This window comes from Lolium rigidum, chromosome 2 (genome assembly GCF_022539505.1).
Source record: "Lolium rigidum isolate FL_2022 chromosome 2, APGP_CSIRO_Lrig_0.1, whole genome shotgun sequence".
In the NCBI taxonomy this organism is placed as follows: domain Eukaryota; kingdom Viridiplantae; phylum Streptophyta; class Magnoliopsida; order Poales; family Poaceae; genus Lolium; species Lolium rigidum.
Window position 1 is genome coordinate 249,593,040 of NC_061509.1, and position 9,879 is coordinate 249,602,918.

The following is a 9,879-nucleotide window of genomic DNA, read 5'->3' on the forward strand; positions in this document are numbered from 1 at the left end:
CAGCGTTTTGGGACGTTTTTCTGCCGCGGCGACCCTTTAGCAGGTCCTCCCGCTCGGACGCCCGGGAGCCGCCACGTGGTGCACCCTTTAGCACCGGTTCGTAACTGAACCCGTGCAAAAGGGGGGCCTTTTGCACCGGATTGTTTGCACCGGTTGGGCATCCGGTGCATATAGCCCTTACCAACCGGTGCAAAAGGCCCGTTTTCCACTAGTGTCTTTCCTTCTCATATAAGTTAGCCCATTAGCTACCTTATGAGTGAAATTGAGGCTTGGGCCAACTTTATTACTCCCTCCATTTCTTTCTATAATGCCTATTGTTTTTATGTCAACGGTTTCTCTTAGGCTCTAGTGGAGAAACAAGAAGCAGTTCGGTTGGTTGTATGCAGGTTGAGGAGGACTCTGGTTAATTAAAGTAGTTAAATCATAATCATCTCTAGTCTGTCTAACTATTCATTGGTTCGTGATAAAGTCTACATGGAAAAGATGCGCCTCGACATTTTGATTCCATTTTCATCACTGGTTCGTAGTTTTGTCGAGTGTTTTAAACTCGGTTTCGTGTAACTTTTTAAGCCATTTGTGAACTATTAGTCAAAATTTCGCACACCCTCGACTATTTCAAAATTCCTTCGGGGAGTAGCTTCATCTCATAATTTCACACAACTTTCGTGTTCAAAGTTGTCGGTTTCGACATTCGTAAACGAATAGATCTACAACAATGTGCATTATACTTGGAAGACGTACATCTACTCATATACGAATATCAAAATGAAGAACTATGAACACAAAAGTCATGCACGCCGATGAGATGAAGCTACTCGTCGAAGGAATTTTGAAAACGCGAACGGTTGCGACGAATTTGACTAAATTTGGCCAAAAAAGCCTCAAACGGGACATGAAATTGCCATTCAAATACTCCACGAAACCAAAAACCGTTCATGTGAATGGATTCATAACATCAATACGCACCTTTTTCGTGTTCATCATATTTCAAACCGACCCACCACGATGGGCCCACTTTTGCTCTCGCCCGATGATGAAGATTAGTGAGAAGGTTACCTAGAGGTGCTCGTATGACTCTAACCACGATGGGCCCACTTTTGCTCTCGCCCGAGCATGGCCACGGGAAACCGTTTGATTCGAGCGGTTTTCTTGGGCCAACTTTTTTGGCTACTTTAAAGTTTGTGCGATGCATGAAATATTTCTCCCGTGAGCAACCAAACGGCCAGTTTTCGTTTACCCAATGAAAGAAACGACATCGTGGCCCAAGATCTCTAGGTGGTCTCTTCTCGACTGTCACCTACAGTGCGCTGATACGTCTCAAACGTATCTATAATTTCTTATGTTCCATGCTAATTTTATGATAATACCTACATGTTTTGTTCACACTTTATATCGTTTTGATGCGTTTTCCGGAACTAACCTATTGACGAGATGCCGAAGGGCCAGTTGCTGTTTTCTGTTGTTTTTGGTTCTAGAAAGGCTGTTCGGGCAATATTCTCGGAATTCGACGAAACGAAGACCCAACATCTTATTTTTCCCGGAACCTTCCAGAAAGTGAAAGGGGGACCACAGGGGGGCCACAGGGCCACCAGACGCCAGGGCGGCGCGGCCCAAGGGGGGGCGCCCCCCTATTGTGTGGCGCCCCCGTAACCCTTCCGACTCCGCCTCTTCGCCTATTTAAAGCTCCCTGACCTAAATCTTCGATACGGAAAAGCCACGGTACGAGAAACCTTCCAGAGCTGCCGCCATCGCGAAGCCAAGATCCGGGGGATAGGAGTCTCCGTTCCGGCACGCCGCCGGGACGGGGAAGTGCCCCCGGAAGGCTTCTCCATCGACATCACCGCCATCTTCATCAACGCTGCTGTCTCCCATGAGGAGGGAGTAGTTCTCCATCGAGGCTAAGGGTTGTACCGGTAGCTATGTGGTTAATCTCTCTCCTATGTACTTCAATACAATGATCTCATGAGCAGCCTTACATGATTGAGATTCATATGAGCTTTGTATCACTATTAGTCTATGTGCTACTCTTGTGATGTTATTAAAGTAGTCTATTCCTCCTTCACGGTGTAATGGTGACAGTGTGTGCATCGTGTAGTGTAGGATAACGTAGCATAGAAAACAAAAAATTTCCTACCGCGAACACGAAATCCAAGCCAAGATGCAATCTAGAAGACGGTAGCAACGAGGGGATTATTGAGTCTCACCCTTGAAGAGATTCCAAAGCCTACAAGATGAGGCTCTTGTTGCTGCGGTAGACGTTCACTTGCCGCTTGCAAAAGCGCGTAGAAGATCTTGATCACGGCGCCACGAACGGGCAGCACCTCCGTACTCGGTCACACGTTCGGTTGTTGATGAAGACGACGTCCACCTCCCCGTTCCAGTGGGCAGCGGAAGTAGTAGCTCCTCTTGAATCCGACAGCACGATGGCGTGGTGTCGGTGGCGGTGGAGAATCCTGGCGGAGCTTCGCTAAGCGTGCGGGGAAGAAGGAGGAGTGGGGCGGCTAGGGTTTGGGGAGAGGGGGGCGCCGGCCATCTAGGGGTGCGGCCACCTTGTGGTGTTTCGGTGGCCGGCCCCCTCCCCTTGGCCCCTCATTATATAGGTGGAAGCCCCAAGTGTTGGACTACAAGTCTCCGAATAAGACCCGAACCCAAAACCTTCCATGTGATAGGGAAACCTACCCAAGGTGGGAATCCCACTTGGGGTGGGATTCCCCCTTCCATGTGGGGGTGGCCGGCCCTCATAGGGGAGTCCACTTGGGACTCCTCCCCTTAGGGTTGGCCGGCCATGGGAGGTGGAGTCCTCCGGGACTCCGCCTTCCTTAGTGGTTTCTTCCGGACTTTTCTCTAGAACCTTCCATAGAACCTTCCGGATCATTTTAAATCTTATAAAATGACTTCCTATATATGAATCTTATTCTCCGGACCATTCCGAACTCCTCGTGATGTCCGGGATCTCATCCGGGACTCCGAACAAATATTCGAACTCCATTCCATATTCAAGTTCTACCATTTCAACATCCAACTTTAAGTGTGTCACCCTACGGTTCGCGAACTATGCGGACATGGTTGAGTACTCACTCCGACCATTAACCAATAGCGGGATCTGGAGATCCATAATGGCTCCCACATATTCAACGATGACTTAGTGATCGAATGAACCATTCACATACGATACCAATTCCCTTTGTCACGCGATATTTTACTTGTCCGAGGTTTGATCATCGGTATCACTCTATACCTTGTTCAACCTCGTCTCCTGACAAGTACTCTTTACTCGTGCTGTGGTATGTGGTCTCTTATGAACTTATTCATATGCTTGCAAGACATTAGACGACATTCCACGGAGAGGGCCCAGAGTATATCTATCCGTCATCGGGATGGACAAATCCCACTGTTGATCCATATGCCTCAACTCATACTTTCCGGATACTTAATCCCACCTTTATAACCACCCATTTACGCAGATGGCGTTTGATGTAATCAAAGTACCTTTCCGGTATAAGTGATTTATATGATCTCATGGTCATAAGGACTAGGTAACTATGTATCGAAAGCTTATAGCAAATAACTTAATGACGTGATCTTATGCTACGCTTAATTGGGTGTGTCCATTACATCATTCATATAATGATATAACCTTGTCGTTAATAACATCCAATGTTTATGATTATGAAACTAATCATCTATTAATCAACAAGCTAGTTAAGAGGCTTACTAGGGACTCATTTGTTTGTTTACATAACACACATGTATCAATGTTTCGGTTAATACAATTATAGCATGGTATATAAACATTCATCATAAACATAAAGATATATAATAACCACTTTTATTATTGCCTCTTGGGCATATCTCCAACAGTCTCCCACTTGCACTAGAGTCAATAATCTAGATTACATTGTAAGGTACCTAACACCCATGGCATTCTGGTGTTGGTCATGCTTTGCCCTAGGGAGAGCTTTAGTCAACGGATCAGCTACATTCAGATTAGTGTGTACTTTGCAAATCTTTACTTCTCCATCTTCGATGTACTCGCGAATCGAATGATAACGCAGCTTGATATGCTTCAGCCTCTTGTGTGACCTTGGTTCTTGTGCATTGGCCATGGCACCCATGTTGTCACAGTAGATGACTAGTGGGTCCAATGCACTAGGAACCACACCGAGCTCTACAATGAACCTCTTCATCCATACCGCTTCGATGAAGCCTCCGAGCCGCTATGTACTCCGATTCCGTTGAGGATTTCGCCACCGTGCACTCGCTTCGAGCTTGCCCAGCTTACCGCAGACACCATTCAATATAAACACGTACCCGGATTGTGACTTAGAGTCATCGGGATCGTTGTTCCAACTTGCATCGGTGTAACTTGTTACAACGAGCTCTTGGTCACCTCCATAACAAAGAAACATATCCTTAGTTCTTTTCAAGTACTTCAGATATTCTTGACCGCTGTCCAGATGTTCCATTCCTCGGATCACTTTGATATCTCGCTAGTCAAACTAACAAAGCATGTGCTATATCCGGTCTTGTACATAGCATGGCATACATGATAGAGCCTATCGCCGAGGCATAGGGGATCCGACTCATCCTTTCTCTTTCTTCTGCCGTAGCCGGACCTTGAGTCTTACTCAAGACCTTGCCTCGGTAACATAGGTAAGAATCCTTTCTTACTTTCGTCCATTCTAAACTTCTTTAGAATCTTGTCCAGTGTATGTACTCTGTGATAGCCCTATTAGACGTCTTGATCTATCTCTATAAATCTTGATGCCTAATATATACGATGCTTCACCAAGGTCTTTCATTGAAAAACTATTATTCAAATAACCCTTTACACTGCTTAATAGTTCTATATCATTCCCAATCAATAATATGTCATCTACATATAATATCAGGAATGCTACAGAGCTCCCACTCACTTTCTTGTAAATACAGACCTCTCCATGACACTGTATAAACCCGAAGTCTTTGATCACCTTATCAAAGCGTCGGTTCCAACTTCTTGATGCTTGCTTCAGTCCATAGATTGAACGCTGAAGTTTGCATACTTTGTCAGCATTTTTAGGATCGACAAAACCTTTGGGTTGTACCATATACAACTCTTCCTCAATGTCTCCATTAAGGAACGCCGTTTTGACATCCATCTGCCAAATCTCATAATCGAAAAATGCAGCTATTGCTAACAAAATCCTTACAGATTTTAGCTTCGCTACAGGTGAGAAAGTCTCATCGTAGTCAACACCTTGAATTTGTTGGAAACCCTTAGCGACAAGTCCAGCTTTATAGACAGTAATATTACCATCAGCATCTGTTTTTCTCTTGAAGATCCATTTATTCTCGACAGCCTTGCGGCTATCATGTAAGTCTACCAAAGTCCATACTTTGTTATCATACATGGATCCCATTTCGGATTTCATGGCTTCTTGCCATTTGTTGGAATCTGGGCTCATCATCGCTTCTTCATACGTCGCAGGGTCTTCATCATTGTTATCCACAATCATGACATTTAGACAAGGATCATACCAACTGGAGTGGCACGATCCCTTGTCGATCTCGCGAGGTTCAGCAGCTGTCTCATTTGAAGTTTCATGATCATTATCATTAGCTTCCTCTCCGTTGCTCGGTGTAGGTGGTACAGAACATTTTCCTGCATCGCGCTACTCGATCAACGAGTAGAGATTCTTCAATCTCATCGAGTTCTACTTTTCTTCCAAATCACTTCTTTAGTGAGAAATTCTTTCTCAAGAAAGGTTCCGTTCTTAGCAACAAAGATCTTGCCTTCTGGATTCGTGATAGAAAGTGTACCCTATAGTTTCCTTAGGGTATCCTATGAAGACGCATTTCTCCGCTTTGGGTTCTAGCTTGTCCGGTTGTAACTTTTTACATAGGCTTCGCAACCCCAAACTTTTAGGAACGACAGACTTAGGTTTCTTATTAAACCATAATTCATACGGCGTCGTTTCAACGGATTTTGATGGTGCTCTATTTAAAGTGAATGCGGCTGTCTCTAATGCATAACTCCAAAATGATAACGGCAAATCAGTAAGAGACATCATAGAACGAACCATATCTAAGAGAGTTCGATTACGACGCTCGACACACCGTTTCGTTGTGGTGTTCCCCTACAGTGTCAATTGTGAAAGTATTCCGCATTTCTTTAAATGCATGCCAAACTCATAACTCGGATATTCACCTCCGCGATCGCATCGTAGAAATTTAATCTTCTTGTTACGTTGATTTTCTACTTCACTTTGGAATTCCTTAAACTTCTCGAAAGTTTCGGATTTATGTTTCATTAAATAGATATACCCATATCTACTCAAATCATCTCGTGAAGGTTAGAACATAACGATAACCACCGCGCGATGCTACACTCATTGGTCCACACACATCTGTGTGTATGATTTCCAATAAGTCAGTAGCTCGCTCCATCATACCCGAGAATGGAGTCTTAGTCATTTTTCCCATCAGACATGCTTCGCATCTATCAAGTGACTCAAAGTCAAGTGATTCAAGTAATCCATCGCATGGAGTTTCTTCATGCGTTTCACTCCAATATGACCAAGACGACAAGGCTACATATAAGTAGAATTATCATTCAATTTAATTCGCTTAGCATCAATGTTATGTATATGCGTATTACTACTATCGAGATCTAATAGTAAATAAGCCATTCTTTTGTGGTGCTCGACCATAAAAGATATTATTCATAAAAATAGAACAACCATTATTCTCGACTTGAATGAATAACCGTCTTGCATTAAACAAGATCCCGATATAATGTTCATGCTCAACGCGGGTACATAATAACAATTATTTAGGCTTAAAACTAATCCCGAAGGTAGATGTAGAGGAAGTGTCCCGACCGCGATCACATTGACCTTGGATCCGTTTCCAACGCGCATCGTCACTTCATCTTTCAGTAGCTTGTCGTTTATTCTTTAGTTCCTCGTTTCGAGTTACAAATATGAGCAACCGAACCAAAGATCAAATACCCGTGTACTAGAACGAGAACTAGTGAGATAAACATCTATAACATGTATATCGATATACCTTCTTCTTCTTCTTGACAAGGCCGCTCTTCGTATCCGCCAAATACTTGGAGCAATTACGCTTCCAAAGGTCCCTTCTCCTTGCAGCAATAGCACTCAAGATCGTGCTTAGGGCCGACTTAGGTTTCATAGGAGGCGTGGCAGCTTTCTTGCCACTCTTCTTGATTCTTGCCTTTAGACTTGCCCCGTTTCTTGAAGCCGGTGGTCTTGTTGACCATCAACACTTGGTGCTCTTTCTTGATCTCAATCTCACAGATTTTTAGCATGCCAAAGAGTTCAGAAACTCCTTGTTCATGTTCTCGCATATTGTAGTTCATCACAAAGTTCTTGTAACTTGGTGGCAGTGATTGAAGGACACGATTAATCCTCACCTGTTAGGAATCACTATTCCCAAGTCACCGAAGTTTCTTCGCATGCCCGGTCATAACGAGCATGTGCTCACTAATGGAGCTGCCTTTCTTCCATCATACAACTGAAAAGTGTTTCGATGCTTCATAGCATTCCACGGCCGCATGAGTCTCAAAAATAGTCTTCAACTCTTTTATCAACTCATGAGGATCGTGGTGCTCAAAACGTTTTTGAAGATCGGATTCCGCATCGCATAAGATGGCACACCGAACTTGAGAGTACCGAGTTTTCCGAGTCATGTAAACATTCTTTACTTCATCGGTTTCAGCTTCGCAGGAGGGTCACCTAGCGGTGCATCAAGCACATATTGCAGATTTCCGCCATTGAGGAAGATCCTCACATGACGGAACCAGCCAGTGAAGTTGCTACCGTTGCTCTTAAGCTTTTCTTTCTCTAGAACCGGTTAAAATTGATTGAGGACGCCATATCTACAACATATTTGCAATAGTTTAGACTAAGTTTATGACAAATTGAGTTCAAATTTTAATTCTACATAATTAAAAATCTAGGTGAACTCCCACTCAAAACAATATCCCTCGCATTGTCTTAGTGATCACACGAACCAAATCCATCACACCTATGCCCGATCATCACGAGACAAGATGTAATTTCAATGGCGAACACTCAAAGTGTTCATCATATCAATCATATGATTCATGCTCTACCTTTCGGTATCACGTGTTCCGAGACCATGTCTTTACATGCTAGGCTCGCCAAGGCCACCTTAGTATCCGCATGTGCAAATCTGTCTTGCACCCGTTATATGTACTTATCGAATCTATCACACCCGATCATCACGAGATGCTTCAAACGATAAGACTTGATAACGGTGCTACTAAGGATGAACACTTTATTATCTTGAGATTTTAGTGAGAGGGATCATCTTATAATGCTACCGTCGCGATCTAAGCAAAATAAGATGCATAAAAGGATTAACATCACATGCAGCTCATATGTGATATGATATGGCCCTTTTGTCTTTGCGCCTTTGATCTTCATCTCCAAAGCACGGACATGATCTCCATCATCAACGGCATGATCTCCATCATCGTCGGCGAAGCACCAAGGTCAATGGCGCCGTCTTCATGATCGCCCTCCATGTAGCAACTATTACAACTACTTTGAAATACTACTCAACATGAAATTTAAAGACAACCATAAGGCTCTCGCCGGTTGCCACAATACAATAATGATCATCTCATACATATTCATCATCACATTATGGCCATATCACATCACCAAACCCCGCAAAACAAGTTAGACGTTCTCTAATTTGGTTTGCATATTTTACGTGGTTTAGGGTTTTCGAGCAAGATCCAATCTACCTACGAACATGAACCACAACGGTGATACTAGTGTTGTCAATAGAAGAGTAAATTGAATCTTCACTATAGTAGGAGAGACAGACACCCGCAAAGCCACTTATGCAATACAAGTTGCATGTCAAGCGTGGAGCAAATCTCATGAACGCGGTCATGTAAAGTTAGCCCGAGCCGCTTCATCCCACTATGCCACAAAGATGCAAAGTACTCAACTAAAGATAACAAGAGCATCAACGCCCACAAACCATTGTGTTCTACTCGTGCAACCATCTATGCATAGACACGGCTCGATACCACCGTAGGATAACGTAGCATAGAAAACAAAAATTTTCCTACGGCGAACACGCAATCCAAGCCAAGATGCAATCTAGAAGACGGTAGCAACGAGGGGATTATCGAGACTCACCCTTGAAGAGATTCCAAAGCCTACAAGAGGAGGCTCTTGTTGCTGCGGTAGACGTTCACTTGCCGCTTGCAAAAGCGCGTAGAAGATCTTGATCACGATCGGTTCCGGCGCCACGAACGGGCAGCACCTCCGTACTCGGTCACACGTTCGGTTGTTGATGAAGACGACGTCCACCTCCCCGTTCCAGCCGGGCAGCGGAAGTAGTAGCTCCTCTTGAATCCGACAGCACGACGGCGTGGTGTCGGTGGCGGTGGAGAAATCCGGCGGAGCTTCGCTAAGCGTGCGGGATATGGCGGAGGAGCGGGCGCTAGGGTTTGGGGAGAGGGGGTGGCCGGCCACTATGGGGGCGGCTAGCTTGATGGCTTTGGTGTGGCCGCCCCTCCCTTGGCCCTCATATATAGGTGGAAGCCCCAAGTGTTGGACTACAAGTCTTCGAATAAGACCCGAACCCAAAACCTTCCATATGGTGGGAAACCTTCCCCTGGACCCACTAGAGGTGGGAATTCCACCTTCCATAGGGTGGCCGCCCCCTAAGGGGGAGTCCACTTGGGACTCCTCCCCACTAGGGTTGGTCAGCCATGGAGGTGGAGTCCCATGTGGACTCCACCTTCCTTGGTGGTTTCTTCCTGACTTTTCTAGAACCTTCTAGAACCTTCCATAGAACCTTCCGCATCATTTTATTCACATAAAATGA